Source organism: Martes martes, assembly GCF_963455335.1.
Source record: "Martes martes genome assembly, chromosome: 12".
Classification (NCBI taxonomy): domain Eukaryota; kingdom Metazoa; phylum Chordata; class Mammalia; order Carnivora; family Mustelidae; genus Martes; species Martes martes.
In genome coordinates, this window is record NC_137900.1 from 30739061 (window position 1) to 30758576 (window position 19516).

A 19516-nucleotide genomic window follows, 5' to 3' on the forward strand; every position below is an offset into this window, starting at 1 on the left:
TTAAATGTACTCAATGACTGTTAAAGAAGAACATAGAGGTATAGGACTCGTGAATGAGAAAAATGAATACAGGGACAGTTTCAGGAACCAAAGATAATGTTGCATTTTTTTTAAATCAGTGCTAAATTTAAAGTTTCCAGCTATTGGGTCCTAAATCCAAAATGGTTTTATATACCTACTTTTAGAAAAATTACCCTAAGAGAATGAATGGCTAAGACTTTTCTGAACTGCCTTCCTCTTGCCCTCTGAACCCACACACACACACACACACACACACACACACACATGCACACACATACACACCTCCAACTTATTCCAATACAAAATCTGGGAAATGGCTTCATTTATACACACACTTCTTTCTTAAGATCATTAATACAAAAGCAATGAACGCTTGCAAAGCTGAAGTTTAAAACATAAAAACATAATGATAAAATGACCTTTCCAGCTACCAATCTGTGGTGACAGCATCTTGGATAGTCTACTGAGCACTTAAGCCGGTGACCAGAACTCTGGCAATGTTCTCATCCAGGTGATATTACTATATTGTTTCCGTCTACCTTCTTTTTCAAGGAGAATTTTCTTTTCACTCTATTTATTTTGTTTATCTTACATATCTTTTTTTGAGGCAATATTTGGATTTATATGTTGATTAATTCATCTCCAGGTGCACTAGATGACAAACACCACCAAACATTTTAAGAAACTTTAAGGCCACTACAATTAAGGAACAGTAGCTCCGCATCCCCTTACTTGCCAGTTGCAAAATACTGAATCAGTTCAGACTTGCCAGGCCTTGAACGAAGCATGGGAAATAACTACACTAACAATAATCAGAAAAGCAGTTTCCCCCTTGTACCTCATCTGAGACAGACATTGTACCAACTGCGTCCCCTGGATCCTTCCAATCCTTTCACAACCCCATAGATAAGAAAAACAAGGCTCAGAGAAGAGACCATTATTATATTCAAATCCAGTAAGCCTGTTCCCAAAGACCTTTGCTTTTTCGACTACGGAGAAATCAACAAGAGTTGTCACTATTCTTCTCCATGTGTGTTTCATATGGAGAGAGCACGTGTACAGAGACCCTACCAATGAGGTCCCACAGAAAGACCCCCGTGGGGACTGGGAATCTCAGGAGACCATGACTGCCAGAGAGGGCGCCGCTCTTCTCCTAAGATCCCGGACAGCGTGGGACCAGGCGTTACAGAGCTGTTGACCCAAATCAGATGTAAATGGAGGTAGGTCCCTCAGAGGAGGCCCCACGGTCCTCTCACTTGAACATCAAGACTGTCCTCCCTCAGTGAGGCATTTCCCAATCTACCTCGCTGACTTCCCAAACTTCATTCTTGCCCCTGGAGTCTGGGCTCTGGCACAGCCTGAGTGAAGGCCACAGCCCACTTCCACACTGCTGTCACCGCAACACTGACAAAGCTACTTCATACTTTGAATTTGATGCTTCCGGCAAGGACTGCTCCTCAAGGCCTGGAAACCCCATACGAGGTCCAGCCGCACTCAGCAGGAGTCTGGCAGCAACTCAGCTCACACATTCTCCCAGGCCCCTCCAGGAAGTACTGGGGATTTTCACTTCTCCTCACTGCAGACAACCGTCCAATCCCCCTTCAAAGAGCCCGGCTAGGAGAAACTGGCTCAGAATCACACATGCATGAAAATATTCCAGGATTTAACTCTCCCCTGATGCTGAATTTGCTGGGTAGGACACAGGCCAGCACATCCTGAGTAGACACGGGTTGCCTGTGTCTGCAGCGCGCTCCTCAGTGGGATGGAATCTCGCCCAGACCTCCTTCACCACACTGGCTCTCCCAGGTGAGCCCTATCTTGAAGTCCTCCAGGAGTTTTTTCTCTCTCAACGGTGGTACTATCAACATTTCAGGTCAGGACATTCTTGGCTGTTTTGGGCTGCCCTGTGTTTTGTGGGATATCTAACAGCACCCAGGCTTCCCTGCATCAGAAGCCAGTAGCACCATCCCAGTTGTAACAATCAGTAGTGTCTCCAGACATGGCCAGATGTCCCCTGGGAAGCAAGATCACCATTTGAGAACTGCTGGTCTGGCTGGTTGAACGCCATCCTATTCTGAAGGCCTCAGGCTGCTTTTCTCTGAGGCAGAAGGAGCACCCCATCCCACCAGGGCCTCTCAACACAGCCTTCAGATACTAAAACTCTTGCATGTTTATAAATACCTAAAATGCTGACGATGCTGAGTTTTTGAGCTTTGAGCTCATGCTTCCCCACTAATGGTTGAATGGCCCCCAGTCTGAGCGCCCATTCTGTGGATTGCAAGAACATCCTTTCCTGGACATTTCTGCAAAGAGCCGCTTTCCCACTCTCCCCAAGTCCTGTCCCCACTACCTTGCTGCTCCAGACGATCATTCAGTCTGACCTGAGGGTTGGGGTATTGCTTAAGCCGCTCTGGAAGGAGACAGTCATGCTTAACCATCTTAACTAGCAACGTGGAGGGATTACAAGGTAAAAAGGGAAAAGAGGCTCAGATGTTAGTCCTCATGGCTCCTAAGCCCCAGCGGCCAGTGCCTTTGCATGGGAGAATCTCCTTCCAGGTGTCTCCTCAACCCCTAGCCTGGCACATTGTCCCTTGAGTGTCATCCCTCCCTGCCCTGTCACTCCCCATCGCCAGGTTGGTCAGTAACCTCTGCAGAGATGCCCTCTGCCTCAGTGAAGACCAGCAATTGCCCTTCAGTAAGCAGCACACAGAACACTCTATCCTGGTGTGTGAACACACTGCACACTTCCTTGAGCAGTTCCCGCAGAGACCTCGAGCAGGTGTTTGCTGTGCCCTTTCCTGACCTTGGCCTTTACGGAGTCTCAGGAGCCTCATGAAACCATGGTTACGAAGCTACCATGCCCTGCTCAGTCCTTCGGGACCTCGTTCCTTCTCAGCATCAGCGGCTACCACAATCCAAGCTGACACCACCTTAAAACATGACTTCCAATTGTAATTACTTCCATGCTGTGGGGCTAAGAAGTCAAATTTTGAGTTTGTCCCACAGAAACATCCTGGTGGGGGACATCAATCGAATGAGGAGCAGTTATTCATTACTATTCCAGGAACACCCCTACTCTGCGACTTTCAGAACACTGAGTTAGAGCTGGAGAATCGCCAGCGGTGGTTTTGAAAGCTTCCCTGGCGTGACCACCCTCACCCATGTCCAGTTGGAGTTTCCGGTGGAGACACACCAGCTGATGCAGGCTGGGCCTGGACATGTGACCTGAAGTATAATCAAAATAATGATGACCTCAGACCTTGTTAGGAGGAGGAGGATGTGAAGAGGAGCCTGAAGGGCTTCTCTAGACCAGAGGCTCAAACTCAGACTACTGACACTTGGGACTGGGTCATTGCGTGTTGGGCGGGGCTGTCCTAGGCATTGTGACTGTGTAGCAATGTCCTTAGCCTCCATCCTCTAGATGCACAACTTCCCTGGATTGTGCAAGTTGTGACAATCAAAAATGCCTCCAGACATTGCCATGTGTCCCCTGGGAGCAAGAGCACCCCTAGTTAGAACCACTGGTGTATTTGGAGCACACTGGACTAAACCATGGAAGGTTTTGTGTAAGACTTTGTTCTTATCCTCTAGAAATTTAACATTTAGCTGGAAGTACAAGTAAACATACTAAATCACAAAGTGAAAATTTCAATAATAATATAATATATATATAATAATAATAACAAGACACGTCACGAGATGGCATGAATTAATTGCATCTTAAATAATGTTTTCCTAACACTTGTTACATTATACTTTATTAAAATTACTTAATTATCTGTCTTCCTTCATATAAAATGAAGATGCCATGAGTACAGACTGAATCTTCTTTGTTGCCCACAGACAATCCCCTCCAGTGACATACCTAGTAGGTGGTCAGGGGTCAGTGTTTGTCAGGGGACAGCACAGCACTGTCCAGGTGGCTTAGGCACTAACTGGTAACCCGGTGACAGGATCAACCTAATGCTTGACTGTACCTGGTCAGGGACTTTTGAAGCACTTTTAATTTAAAAAGTATCTCTTGGCTTCCAGACAGAGTGTGCATGAGAAAGATAGAGACAGAGACAGAACATACGAGATAAAGAGAGAGAGAGAGAGCACGCACAATCAGCAATGTGGAAATCTTTCTGGGGAGGGAAGATTTCCAAGGCAGCCTCAGAAGAGACACATCCTCTCCTTCCATCACTGACCTTGTCTGCTTTTAATGCTCTCAAAAAGGCCAGGGGATGGCAAAATCCCGTGACAAACCCTGGGCTCTTGACAGGAACACACGGGCCCACCGTGCAGGAGCAGAGATGAACTGGTGGGTGGAAAAGAGGAGACACCAATCTAAACCCTTTAGCTGGCCCTTCCACGTTCATGATTTGTTCATTTGTAAAAATGAGCATGGAGCACCTGCCTAGTGCCTGGAGACCAGCCAGCACGGGAGCAAGAAAGCCCCGCTCCTGGAAAGCCAGCAGCCGTGCTCCTTGCTTCACGCACCGTGGCGCGCATGGAATCACCTGCAGAAGGTGTAGAAGGGGTGGCTGGGCCCCCTTTCCAGAGATTCTGATTTAGCAGGTCTGAGCAGGGCCTGAGAGCAGCCTCGCTGAGCCTGCGCTGCGGGCCCCGGGCCACGGACCGCCCTCTGAGCAGTGGGGACCTGCAAAGACCGGCTCCGTGAAGTGTCCCGGGCGGAGGTGGGCCAGGGAGAGCGCCCAGGATTTCACAGGCCCACGTTCTGCGCTGGGACCCGACACAAAGACAGGGCTTGGAGCTTCCTTCTCCTCTCCGAGCCCGGAGTGCCTAGGGAAGGACGTGGTCACAGCCGCTGCGGGGACACACGCCCCACCCCGCCCCCCGCCCGCGTCGCCGTGGGTGGCAGCGGGGCCTCGGGCGGGCCTGGGACGGCCTCGCAGGGGTGAGGGCGCGGGGCAGGCACAGCCCGGCTGCGCCTCCGCGGGTTTATTTACTCAAACAGCAAACATCCCGCCTTCCGTGGGGCCAGGCCCAGGGCAGTTCCTGAATGGGACGAGACACTGTGTCTTCACAGAAGCCCACCCACGTCGCCGGGGCGGCCTGAGCGGCCCAGCCTGGGCTCGCGGAAATGACAGGCGGCGCGCGGGGCGACGCGGGCTGCCCAGGAATGTGGGTGACAGCCGCCCTCCGCCGCGACGGCCCGAGGTGGACCCCTCCTCCACGGCGCTCCTTCCTCTGCCCGGTTTTGTCTCCCTCGACTTTGCCTCCAATTTTTATTCTTGTCAGCTGCGGGGGTGACACAGAGACGCAGATAAAGGCGGGGAGTTGGGGGGGAGAAGAAGAAGAAAATTGTAAGCTTTCTCCCTCGGAAGGGCAAACAGAGCTGAATAAACAGAATGTCACGGAAAAGACAAACAAACAAGACTTTCTGGAAGAACCAGATGGACTTCCAAATGGCCCTCGGGGCTGCACTGGGAGCGGCCTGGACGGGGGATGGGGCCGGCAGCCGGGGCGGGGGAGGGGTTGTGGGGTGGCCCCGCCCGGATTTTAGATCGGGATTCCAAGTCCTCATGTCAGTCGCTGAAAACGCAGGCGATTTTGGAAACCTCAAACCTATTGAAGTGAAATAAAATAAAACAAGCCCTTTATTATCTTTGACTTTTTTTCTCCAGCATGTCCTATATCATCATTTTCTTTCTAAGGGATCACCAAGGTCTTGAATAAGGAATTGCTGACCTGATTTCTTTCTTATTCCAAAGTCGAGGGAAGGTTGAGTGTTTTTGTTTTCATTTTTCTGAAGCTTTCCCAGACTTAGTTAAATGACCATGCGCAAATTTAAATGGATCCGTTTCACTGGCCCTTTCTCCTTATCTATTTAATTGGTCCTTTATCCACTAAACCAACTATGTTTTTAAAAATGATATCTAACTGATACTCAAATTCCTCTAGTAACAGCAGGGTGGTGTATGCTACACACATGGAGGGGAAAAACACTTGCCTTAAAAACCATTTTTCCATTCTCTAAGGATAAATTCTTTTTTTTTTTTAACTAGACTTTCCTTTTAGAGCAGTTTTAGCTTTGTAGCAAAATGGAGCCAGGACAGAGATTTCCCATATAATTCCTGTCCCCACACATGCATAGTCTTCCCCACTATGTCCTTAGCCTCCATCCTCTAGATGCACAGCTTCCCTGGGTTGTGCAAGCTGTGACAACCAAAAATGCCTCCAGACATTGCCATGTGTCCCCTGGGAGCAAGAGCACCCCTAGTTAGAACCACTGGTGTATTTGGAGTACACTGGACTAAACCATGGAAGGTTTTGTGTAAGACTTTGTTCTTATCCTCTAGAAACTTAACATTTAGCTGGAAGGACAAGTAAACATACCAAATCGCAAAGAGAAAATTTCGATAATAAGTAAAGATAACGAGACATCACGAGATGGCATGAATTAATTGCATCTTAAATAATGCTTTCCTTACACTTGTTACATTATACTTTATTAAAATTATTTAATTTTACATTTGTTACATTTGTTAACAATACATTTGTTACAATTGGATACATTTGTTACAGTCTATGAGTCTACGATGGCACCTCACTAACACCCAAAGTCCATAGTTGACACTGGGTTCACTCTGGGTGTGTTACATTCTATAGGTTTGGACAAATGTATAATGACATATATCCATCATCACTGTATAACACAGAGTAGTTTCACTGCCCTAAAAATCCTTTCTGGCCTCCACCCAGATAACTCCTATTTTTCAAAAGTAATCAAATTGAAAGTATAAAGCATCTCCTATTTGATGATTATATGCCAGTCATTTAGTGGGAAAATTCTTTTTTGTCAAATCTTTAATTTTGGAAGTTTTGAAGAAAGGTAATAGCTACCCTAGTTGCTAGAATAAGCACTGGTGAAATTTCCCCCAAACAAGTCTGAAATACTCTTCCAGTATCACTTGGGGTGGAGATCTAGGTCACAGGGATCAGTGGAAACTCGGGCACTAAGGGCCTGCTGGTCTACCAGATCCACCCAATTCTGAGAAGGACGGCCTGGAGCCCTCAGTACCCCCACTGGACAACTGACACTTGAAATTCTACCGCTGGGACTTCCCTCCATGCTGTGATGTCTCAGGGCTCACCTTCAGAGGCTCCACTGACAGCCCATTTGACCAGTGACACAGAAGAGGTGGAACAGGAGGCAGCACCTCTGATGGGGGCCAGCAATAAACCCAGCCCACTCTGCGGTTGTCTCCAGACTCAATTCTCCTTGGGCACCATTGAAAATAGGCCAGGCAGAAGGAAGGACAATGACAGATCATAATGTATTACCTAGGAGGCAGACATGAGGCTGGAAGGCCGACGTTCTGAGTTCATATATTGGCTCCAATTCTGCTGCCATTTACCCACTGGGTCTTGACCAGGTCACTCTCCCTCTCAAAGCCATGCTGTCCTACCTGCAAAAAGAAGTAGTCGGAAGGCATCGCTTGTGGTGGGAACGTAGAAAACCAGTGTCTATAGGATATGGGTTTTCTTTTAAGATGTTTATAAAGCACCCCTATTTCCAGGTGTATGAGATGAATATAGATGAACATCTGCAGACAGAGACATCTCATCAGATTTAAAATTTTTGATATAAAATTTAAAATTTTGGGTATAAAATATTTGATATTTGGTAAAATATCAAATAAATTTTGATATAAAATTTAAAATTTTGATATAAAATTAAAAAGAAAAGAAGGAATAAAATAAGAAAAAAAGGAAAGGAGGGAAGAACGGAGGGAGGGAGAAATGAAGGAAGAAAGAAAGGAAAAGGGGGAAGAAAGGAGGGAAGCCAAAGCCAAAAGCCAAAGCAAAACTGGTCGCGCATTTTTGACAGCACTGATTGAGGGGTTTTCCAGCTATGCCCTCAGTTTTTAGGCTGAGGCAATGCCGAGGAGCATTATTTTTGAGTATCAAAACTCCACTGCAGGCTATAGTTAAGAACTGGAGTAACGAGGAAAAATCTTCATCAAGGCTCATAAACTTGTTCACAGCAAAATTACAACATTACATCACGGCTTAGCGATTCCAGAACTTCCTAATATGTGGCCTAGCTTCAAAGGACATGGTGACATTTCATCAAAACATAAATTCATCATTTCTTCAATGTGGCCTCCTTTTCACTGGTTGACAGACAAAGAATTTTTTCTAAGCAACAGTTTGTCAGGCACATTTTACGAGCCTTACCACACAGGAACAAAGCCACCAAAACTATGCCCATCTGTGCTGCTTACTTGTCCCTGCCTCATGCCTAGAGCTGTCATTCTCCATCTCTAGGGCTGCAGAGTCACCTGGAGGGCTTGTTAGGACACAGACACTGAGCCACATTCCCAGAGCCTCTGCTCCAGCAGGTCTTTTGTGGGCCTAAGAGTTTGTGTTTCTCACAAGTTTCTGGGTGATGCTGATGCTGTTCTTCTAGAGGCTACCTTTGCTGTCTGGTAGCCTAGAATAAGACTTGGTATATTCCAGGTCCTCAAGAATATGTGCTGTTTGCAATGAAAAGACCATGTCTCACATTGTGCTTCTGTCCCGTGAAGGGTGGAGAAGGCTTAGTGTTTGGGTCGCACTGCAGTATTTCTAGAACTCAGGAAGAAACTCATGGGTCCTTAGGGGCAGGTTTTATTAATTAAATCTTCTCAATGACTATAAGAAGATCCAAGGTACGCAATGATTTTCAATGTATCCTGCCTTCCTCTTCCCCAACGTACTTATACAGAATTGTCAGCCTATTGTTCTATGTCTGCTACTGAGAACTAATTCCAACAACAAAGCTTCTATGAGTCTTCATGGCCAGCTTTGCATTCATTTCTGATTTAGGCAAGTTTCCAAGTTTTCTAAGGATGAACGGACTGAGGCAATCACTTGAGATTTTGAAACCTACCCAGAAGCTATAAGAAACTGGTGGCTCACAAGCCTGTGACGGAATTATTTTCCTTTTTAGCCAGTTATCTACCCAACAGTTGTCCTCACTGCCCATCAATAATAAAGAAGTCTGGTTACCGGATGAGTCCAAGTAGGCACCCTGCTTTTCTAATGAAACACAGGGTGCCTCATTTAGGTCTGTGAGTGATAGAGATCAGACCAGAATATTCCTCTGGTGGTAAGATAGAAGCACTACGTCTCAACCTACCCAGGCAAGAGGAGAGTGGTTTCATCTCTCAAGATATGTTAATATTAAGCATGTTGCCCCCGGTCACTGAGCCAGTCCACTTCCAGTGAGGAAACAGCCCTGAACTGTTGATATTCCAAGCTCTTTCAAGCAGCAAAGGGCACCTGGCAGATGTTGAATAAAGGAGTGGGTTTTGGTTGATTGCTCTGTTTGAACATCCCCTTTGAACTTAGGTTCAATCCTTTCAAGGAGCAAATCTTTGACATTCTAAACAGAGCCTGAAAGCCTTGAATGATAGGGAAAAGAGAAGGGTGTAAGTGTGATAGTAAGTCCAACAACAGATCCTACACCAGGCCAGGGAAAAACATTTGCAAGGAAAATAAGAGGGAAGGACAGAGAAAAAGGAAAGCCCTATTGGACTATGACCATATTTGTAGGTCAAAAGTGGGATAATATTGACCACTTCCTGTGGTTTGAATAAACAGGTAAGAGAAATGCTCAGTTATTACCCATCTGGCAGATACAATTTCCCGTTCCCAGAATCTGGGCAGTTCCCCCTCTAGCCACTTGCTTACAGCCATGTGACTACTATTTCCTCAGTGGAACAAAAACAGGAGTCATGAAGGCCCTATAACAACTCACTCACTTCAAGAAAAAGTAAGGAGCAACATGTGCTAACTCCAAGCACTGTTTGGTTGCCTTTTTCCTTTGGTCTCTGAAAAATCAACTGCCATAAACACCTCTTTTGGCTAAGCTCAAGCAGCAAATGGTTAACACTTTCTGGGAAGATAAACCAACTCAAAACCAGTCATGAGTTGAGTGGGGAAAAGTGTCCTTCACAGAAGAAAACTTAAAGCTTTCATATTCAGTAAATGAGTACATGGCATCAGTGAAGTTAATATTCTACAACTGTAATAGAGTAGCAAGTCTTTAAAGAGACTTGCTTGCTTGGGAATATTTAGAGCATTATTCTTATGTAGACCAAGAGATAGGATCCTACCCCGTGACCAGCTTTGTGCCCTTAGGAATTCATTTCACCTCCCTGAGCCCCAGATCCATCCCTCATCAGTCAAAGGAGAAGATTGGATTCAGATCATATAGCGCTGCCCCTCAACCCCAACTCCTTTATAGTCTATGACTCCTGGAGCCATACTATGGGTGTCCTGAAGGACAATAATAAATCATGAGCAGGTGCATGTAGGGGCAGACAATAATGGCAGAAATGGCCACTAAGCTCTCATATTGTTTCAAAATAATTCATTTCAGCCTCAATTAAGGAAACCTTCTAAACTTCCAGTTTGAGATGCAGGGCTTATTGAAGAAGAACAAAGACAAAAGCCAATCACCCCCATTAGCGTGAAAGCCTGACTCTACCACATATGTCCAATGTTTGCCTGTTTGTCTCTTTAAAAGATGATCCATCCAACTAAGTACAGGAGAACATAACAGGTAACATAACAGGTAAAGAGCAGCAATCAGGGCCTTCAGCTGATGAGATGAACTGATACCAACGATGAACTTACACATTATGAAAACTTCTCCTTTCAAACTTTAACAACTTAGGTCTTGGATAGGATGGAAATGATTTCTCACTGGCAATTGAAAGCAGATGTACTACACCTCAAAGCTGTTTAGCATTTGAGATCATAATGTCATAGCAACAATGTCAATGTTGTAGGTTTAATCCCTGCATGGCACAAGGGGGCCCTTCTGTCATGTTCACCACTGTGTAGCTAGTGCCAGCCCAGGGCAAGCCCTCAACATATATTTGTTGAATAAATGCATTACCGGTTTTGCAAGATTGTACACAATACAGTGAATCTCCAAAGCTTTAGAATTGAAATCTCAAAACTAGGACAAGAAATTGAAATCTCAAAACTAGGACAAGAAATCTCAAAACTAGGACAAGAAAATTCAACTTAAATGCCACCTGTACATTGTTTCTATCCCATTTTCAGACTAAATTTTTGTGATTAAAAAAATTGTGCAATGGTTCAAGGTAGACCCTATGTTTAAAATATACTTGTAAGTAAGTGTGAAAAAAAAATGACTAGGCCATACTCATTTTTTACCACCTTGTCCCAAAGTATGCCAATAATGAAGTTAATGATTAATGTGAGAAGAAAACATGTTGTATCTGTATTTATTATCCTTTCAGTATTTGATTTGAACCTATTTTTAACACAAAGCATTGATAAGGTTGGTTTTTTTGTTTGTTTGTTTGTTTGATTGTTTTAATTCTAAGCTCTTTGACCACAAATAGAAACCAGTTGAGGACAGAAGGCTCTAAACTTGTCCTACTTAGGAAAAAATACTACAGAAGGAAACAGAGGGTATGCAGCTAACTCTGCCCATGAAAGAAAAGGAACCCTACTAATTCTTGGAATTTAGAGACAACTGATTGATTATTTTCTGTAATTATCAGACAGCAGTTAGAGAAAGATTATCCCCAGACATCTGAAGATTCCAAAGGAAATCTAAGCACTGAAGAGCTGCACGGTTTACAAATGTCTCACACTGAAAGTGAGAGAAGGACTTAAAGATTCTTTGTTTAAAATAACATTAAAAATGACAGGTAGAAACAGTAACTATCAAATTTTAATTTGAGATTTGTATCCAAGTGTTTGCATTCCTTTAAGTCTTGCTCTATGATACATTATACTTTACTTTAAAAGGCATTTAAACATTCTTTTAAGTGTCAATATAAATAAACACTATCCTTTTTAGTCTTATTTTTATTAAGAAAAAAAATTTTTAACTAAATGGGAAAATGCTCTATATTCTATCACTTCAGGCAATCACGACTATGGGAAGCCCTCTCTTTGGACCACAGAACTTAGCATGGGAGCCCCCCTTCACACGTATCAACACGCACAGGAAAATAAAGGTTTCCCTTGAGCATGTCTCATAAAACCAGAAATGATGAGAAATGTCCCCAGTGCTGTCAACATGGCTTTGAAATTTCCCATCTAAACTTTTGGCCTTCCTGGCTAAGTAGACAAGCCACAATTCTCAAAGCAAGCATAAAATATGATTCAAATAAACATCTACTGAGTTTCCAGTTTTAAAAGTTGCCTCATATTTATTGAATGTCTATTATATACACGGAACTTGCTGAACATTTCCAGGGAAACAGAGGACCAAGACATATATCTTGATCTTCAGGGAAGTTATAAGCTACCAGAGAAGAAAAGAAAAAAAAAAAAGATGTCTGCACAAATAATATCAAACCCACAAGTATTTTCTTTAAGAGGAAATACTCAGAACTATCTTACCATTAAGAAGATGGCTTCAATAGAAGGATCAGGGATGAGTCATTTAAATTGGATCTTGACAAGTCAGAGGGCATTAAGGAAAAGGAGCAATGACACAAAGCAATGGAGTTTATTGGTTAAAAGTGAAAATCACAAACGTGCAGCCCATGGCCAAATCCAGCCAACAGAAGCGTTCTCTTTGGGTTGAGCAATGTTTGTTTGTTTGTTTTTTGTTCATTTTTGTTTTTGTTTTTGTTTTTTAAGGTGAATCATTGCCAGGATTTTAAAATTGAGATACCACATAAAATTCTGGATTTTGCAGCTTCTCTTGAAAAAATTGGAAGATGTTAACAGTGGGTCCACATCCCTACTGACAAGGGTCAGCTAGAGCTCTGTCACAGCTGCTCACTCCAGAAAGGACAACAGCTCACCAGTGTCCCAGGAGCCCCACTTAGCCCACCTCATCATTTATGTGTCCTGTGAGCCCCCTGTGGATGGTTGCCAGTGACTCCCGGCTCAAAGTAGGAGTGTGGCTCAGACCAGTGGTACTCTGGTGAGGGTTTAGCAACAGACTTTCTAAGAAAAAATTGTCTAAAAAAGCCCTGATTGTAGCATTTTCCAGCTTCCATGGTGGACTCTCGCCATGGTCAATTTCAAGCTACTGTTTTGTCACTGAACATGGACTTGGGGAGAGATACACACAATGTGCACTCACAAGCCAACAAAACCAACCCCAGCATAGTGCAGGTTCACACAGGCCTGAGTTCAAAGTCAGGGCTTCCTTGGGAAGTTTCTTACCTCTCTGAGCAACAGTGTCTTCCTGTGTTAACAGGGAGAAACATTTGCCTGGCTCTCAGGTCTATCGTGAGTTTTAAATAGTTCCCTGGGTCTGTGCAGCAGTTCACAGTGTGACTAGCCTCCTATGTAATCCCAGGCCTGAGTTGTTCATGAGATACTGCAACTTTCTTTATTTCTGGAATTCATATTTGGCTCTTTTCTAAAATTTCCTATTATTTTAAAATAATGTCTTGTGGATAGATAAAGAAGATGCAATGTATATATACAATGGAATATTACTCAGCCATCAAAAAGAATGAAATCTTGCCATTTGCAATGGTGTGGCTAGAACTAGAGGGTATTATGCTGACAGAAATAAGTCAGTCAGGGAAAGACAAACACCATACAATTTCACTTATGTGTGGAATTTAAGGAAGAAAACAAATGAACACAGGGGAAGGGAAGGGAAAAATAACATGAAAATTGTGATGGAGGCAAACCGTAAGAGACTGCAAACTCTAGGAAACAAATTGAGGGTTGCTGGAGGGGAGGTGCATGGGGGGAGGGATAATTGGGTTATGGGCATTAAGGAAGGCACTTGAGGTGATGAGCACTGGATGTTGCATGCAACTGATGTATCACTAAATCCTACCCCTGAATCTAACTAACTAAAAAGTAAACAAATAAATAAATAAATAAAATAAAATATCTTGCTTTGCCTTCTGTGAAGTTATTACTTCTGTCATCTCCTTAAATAAAATGCCCCAGGTAGCCCTTTGTCTGTGCTGTTGGGGTGTGTGGGATCTCTCAGTGTTGCCTCTGCATAATCTATTTCACTGAGGGCTTGTTTTCTACTGCAGTTGGAAGTTTTTCATGAGGGATCATCTTGAGGGGTTAGCAGGAGACCTGTAGCTCCTGCCACAAAACCAGCAGTCGAGCAGCTCTAGTCTACATTTGTTATGACTTTATGGGCTCAGGATTCCCATAGTGAATGAGTAATGGAGACTCCCAACTGTACATGGACCATCTGAGGTTTAAATTTTAGCCTAAGTTTCTATTTCTTCCTCAACCTTGAATAGGCAAACTTTCCTTTGCACAGCCCTGAACTGGGGAGTAGAATTTTTCTCCAGTGGTGGATGGACAGTCTTTAGAGACCCCTTGCTTTGTGCAGGGGGCTCACTTTTAGCCCCTCCCCATGCCTGGAATGAAGACCTTAACCCATACATGAATTTCTTGGTTCCAACCCTCTCTGACCCTGGATTTAGCTCCTGCTGACTTCTCTGGCTTTGCTTCTGACACCCAGGAATTTCCTTTCTGAATTTCTATTTCACTTTGAATTTTTGTGTGAAATTTGTTATACTTGGGTAGCAGGAGGGGACTGTTGACTGCTTGTCTGCGAGGAATAAATGAGATAGTATAGGCTAAGTACCTAGGACAGCTCCTGGCACACACTAGGTGCTCTGATTAGTCTCATGGAGACCGGAAAGGCTCCAGCACCACCTGGTTGTGAGCACACAGGACGTGAAGAGGGTCCCAAGGATGAGACTGAAAAGGGGGTTTCATCTAGGTCATGGGATGTGAAGGAGGCCACTATCAGACTACAGCATGGCCTCAGACAAGAAGGCACAATGAAGAATTCTGAACAGGAGATTAAAGTCCTGCTTTTAGAATTCAATTCTGGAGACAAGAAGGTTAATTAGGAGCCTCTTGCCCCAGTAAAAGGAAGAGGCCATGGAAATCTGAGTGGGGGGTGAGAAGGGGGGCGACAATGAGGGAAGAAATGCAGGATAAGTCCACTCTGAAGCCTCCCTAGCCATGGACTATTATCAGGAGCATGTGTGTGTAGGAGGATACAAGAGTGAGGACATTGAGGATTTATTTAATCATATTTGGGCTAAATTCCAAACAATAGAAGAAAACAGACTCTGAGGCTGGTGAGGAAGCTAATGCTACCTTGTACTCACTATGGTCTTATTGTTGTTTTTTTTTTAAGATTTTTTTTATTTGACAGACAGAGATCACAAGCAGGCAGAGAGGCAGGCAGAGAGAGAGGAGGAGGAAGCAGGCTCCCTGCTGAGCAGAGAGCCCGATGCGGGGCTCGATCCCAGGACCCTGGGATCATGACCTGAGCCGAAGGCAGAGGCTTTAACCCACTGAGCCATCCCGGTGCCCCTCACTATGGTCTTATTGTAAGGAAAGGACAGGCACACTGGGCAGGAGTCCTTCCACTGGCCTCTCTAAGTCTACTCTCCACCTTGTCCGATGTGTGGCGTGCCCTGGAAGCAACACCATCAGATTACCTACCTTTATGGTTCCTGTTGGTTTTGAATAGCAAGGAGCCCCAGCACCATCTAGAGGGAGGGAGAACAATGAGGCTTGACATTTATTTACCCCTTCTCCCCACAGGGTCACTTCAGTCTGTCTGCACCCCACAGCTGGAGCCCCTGTCAAGCAGGCCCTCTTGTTAGCCCTCTCTAGCTTCTGGTAGTAGGTCTCTGTCCCCACCCATTCAGCTCTCTGTTACATAGGCTCAGGTCTGCATGGTTCCTTGTGGTTTCCCTACAAAGTATCCATATCTTTATAAAGAGTCCCTTTTAACTTTTCTAAGCTGGTAAGGGCCACAGAAGTCATTTTAACCAGCTTCTGATTTTTACTGAAGAGGAAATTGGAGCCAACAATCATGACTTGCACAAAGCAGATCTGTGGCAAAGGAGGAACCAGACAGAACATAGAGTCTCTGAATCTCCATCCAGAGGTGTCCTCTCAACCTATAAGTCCTGGCCTCCATAGTGGTGGCATCATCCTTCCAAAGCCATGAGTGAGCCAACTGCATGGGTGCATCTACACACATGGAAACATACACATGGAAATACACACATAAACAAAGAAACGCAGACACATACATAGAGATAGACAATCACACACACAGGGACTGACACTCAGAAACAAATGCACGTATACAAACACAAACACAGATACACACAGCGTTATGCAGGTGCCATCAGGTTAAAGAGGTAAAAAGCCTTCTTGGGAAAATAAGACAGGAGCACCACAAGGGGTATATAGGAAAGGAGAGTAGAGCTGTGCCATTTGCCAAGCTGGTAGTGCAGAAGCCTAGGGACTGACTGCAGCCCGGCCTCAGACCTCTTCCTGCGCCCACTGGTCATGTCACCTCCTCATTTGCTTGCTTCCCAGAGTCACTGGGACTGAGCACAAGGTCCAGTGGATATGATAACAATGCTTTCCAAATCCTAAATAAGGACACATGCTCATCAAGCGGCTTCCAAGCACAAGAGGCAGTGTGAGAGATGTGGTTTGAGTGCTACTATTCTGAGACTTCTGACCATCTCAGTGGTTTATGGGGGAACAAGTATAAAACACAGGACTCTAGGATTGTACTCAAAAACTTAGGACCTGCTGGAGTCAGGGACAGTTGGGGGAAAGGAAAGGCTAGGAGAGCCTGTTTTTTCATCTTAGAGTTCTGTAGGTAACTGTGTTTTGTTACACACCCTTCCCAGGGCTGACTATCCAGAAAAATGCTGCCATCCGAGTTTCTGGTCCACCCACATTCCTTCCAGCATCCTGAGCCTCTGAGGTCAGACAGCACATAGGAAATCCTAGCAATATAAAGAGCTTCCCAAGAATTTGTTGTTGCTGTTGAATACTTACCATGTGCCATGCGTTATGCAAAGCACTTTATTTTTTTTATTTTAAATTCCAGTATAAGTAACATACAGTGTTATACTAGTTCCAGGTGTACAATATTCAACAATCCTATATGTTATTTAGTGCTCATCAATGAGTATCCCAAGAATTTGAGGAAAAATTTATTTTTGTAACTTAAAACACATAAAAAGCAAGATTTACATTCCATGGCTAAAATCAAGAACACAAGAAACAACAGGTGTTGGAAGGGATGTGAAGAGGAGACCTCTTACACTGTTAGTGGGAATGTAAACTGGTGCAGCCATTCTGGAAAACAGTATGGAGTTTCCTCAAAAAGTTAAAAATAGGACTACCCTATGATCCAGCAAATTGCACTACTAGGTATTTACCCAAAGAATACAAAAATACTAATTCAAAGGGATACATACACCCAGATGTTTATACCAGCATTATCTATAATAGCCAAATTATGGAAACAGCCCAAGCATCCATTGACTGATGAATAGATAAAGAGAATGTGATACACACACACACACACACACACACACACACACACATACTGTGACATATTACTCAGCCATCGCAAAGAATGAAATCTTGTCATTTGCAATGACATGGTTGGAGCTAAAGAGTATGATGGTAAGCAAAATAAGTCAGTCAGAGGGACACCTGGGTGGCTCAGTCAGTTAAGCCTCTGCCTTCAGCTTAGGTCATGATCCCAGGGTCCTGGGATCGAGTCCCGCATCAGGCTCCTTGCTCAGCAGGGAGCCTGCTTCCCTTTCTGCCTCTGCCTGCTTGTGCGTGCTCTCTCTCTCTGACAAATGAATAAAATCTTTAAAAAAAAATAATTCAGTCAGAGAAAGACAAATACCATATGATTTTACTCATATGTGGAATTTAAGAAACAAAACAAAGGAGCGAAGGGGAGTGGGAAGAGAGAGAGAGACAAGCCAAGAAACAGACTCTTAGCTATAGAGAACAAACTGATGGTTACCAGAGCGGACGTGGGTGGGGGATGGGTAAAATAGGTGGTGGGGATTAAGGAGGTCACTGGTTGCAATGAGCACTGGGTGTTGTGTGTAAGTGTTGAATCACTATATTGTACATCCTCCCATAGCCTTCCTAAATGAAAGGACAGAGGGAGAGAAGATGGTGGGTGATGACCAAATGGAAAGAAAGTTGTAGAGGATGGTGACACACACAGGACTGTGACAGAGCCCTCTCACTCTGGTGTTGAGAGAGCACTGACCCTCCCAGGAGCTATAGATGGAAACATCCTTCTGTGTGAAAAGCTATTGTTCAGGAGCATCTTATGACCTCACAGTTTTTTAACCACAGGAACTTTACCAAGGAGGTTTCCTTCAAAATTTCTTTATGAAGTGGGTAAGCTGAGTTCACTATTTCTCCTCCAGATTAAGCTCTGTTCTAAGATGTTGTCTTGTCATCTTTCCTATCCCTTAAAAAAGAGAGAGAAAGAGAGGAGCGCCTGGGTGGCTCAGTGGGTTAAGGCCTCTGCCTTCGGCTCAGGTCATGGTCTCAGGGTCCTGGGATCGAGCCCCACATCGGGCTCTCTGCTCCGCGGGGAGCCTGCTTCCCTCTCTCTCTCTTTGTGATCTGTCAAATAAATAAATAAAATATTAAAAAAAGAGAGAGAGAGAGAGAGAGAAACAGTTGGGACCGTTTCTTAGAGAACAATTTTAAAGAGAGGGATCGAGAGAGAGAGAGAGAGAGAGATTACATTTGAGGCAGGAATCTTCTCTGAGGTTGGTTTTCCCAAGATTAAGACCCTCGCAACAGCCCACAGTCCATGACAGTCCTCTCAGCTTCTCCACATTTCTTGCTGTGAGAACTAATTATTATTTTCCCTCATTTAAGTTCTTTTTGGGAAATTATTTGGAAAAACAGTAGTGTTGTCCGCAGAATTAAAGGAAACCGAAGCATTATATCAGGAAATTGAAGTCACTTTGACAGCATCAAACAAGAAAATCAGGCTCAAGGAATCACTGCCATGTCAGGAGGTGACTATTCTAGAAATGATGGGTCCCTCTAACTTGGTGATTCCCTGAAATTCTGAATTGGAGACAGTCTGTTAGCACTCACCTTCCTTGAGAATCTGTAAGAAATAAATGGCCCATCCATTGGACAGCCCAATGAGAGAAGCCAAACTTTCTATCTTGGATTTTATTTATTTATTTGTCAGAGAGAGAGAGAGAGCACAAGCAGGGGGACCTACAGGCAGAGGGATAAGCAAGTCTCCCTGCCAAGCAAGGAGCCGGATGTGGGACTCGATCCCATGACCCTGGGATCATGACCTGAGCTAAGGGCAGATGCTTAACTGACTGAGCCACCCAGATGTCCCTGGATCTATGGTTCCTGTATGACCAAAAGCAAGCCACTCCTTTCTCTCTGAGCCTCAGGTTCCTCACTTATAAATGAGGTCATGGTTCATTTCAATATGCCATTTCAATATGCTATGAAAACAGGTAAGGAGGAAAAACTCAGCAGTACAACCTCTTATCCAAGAAAGAAATGACAGGAGCACCTGAGTGACGCAGGCGGTTGAGCGTCTGACTTTTCGTTTCAGCTCAGGTCCTGATTCCAGGGTCATGGGATCGAGCCCTGTTGTCTGCTTAAGACTCTCTCACCCTCTCCTTCTGCCCCTCCCATCTATCCTCTCTCTCTTTCTCTC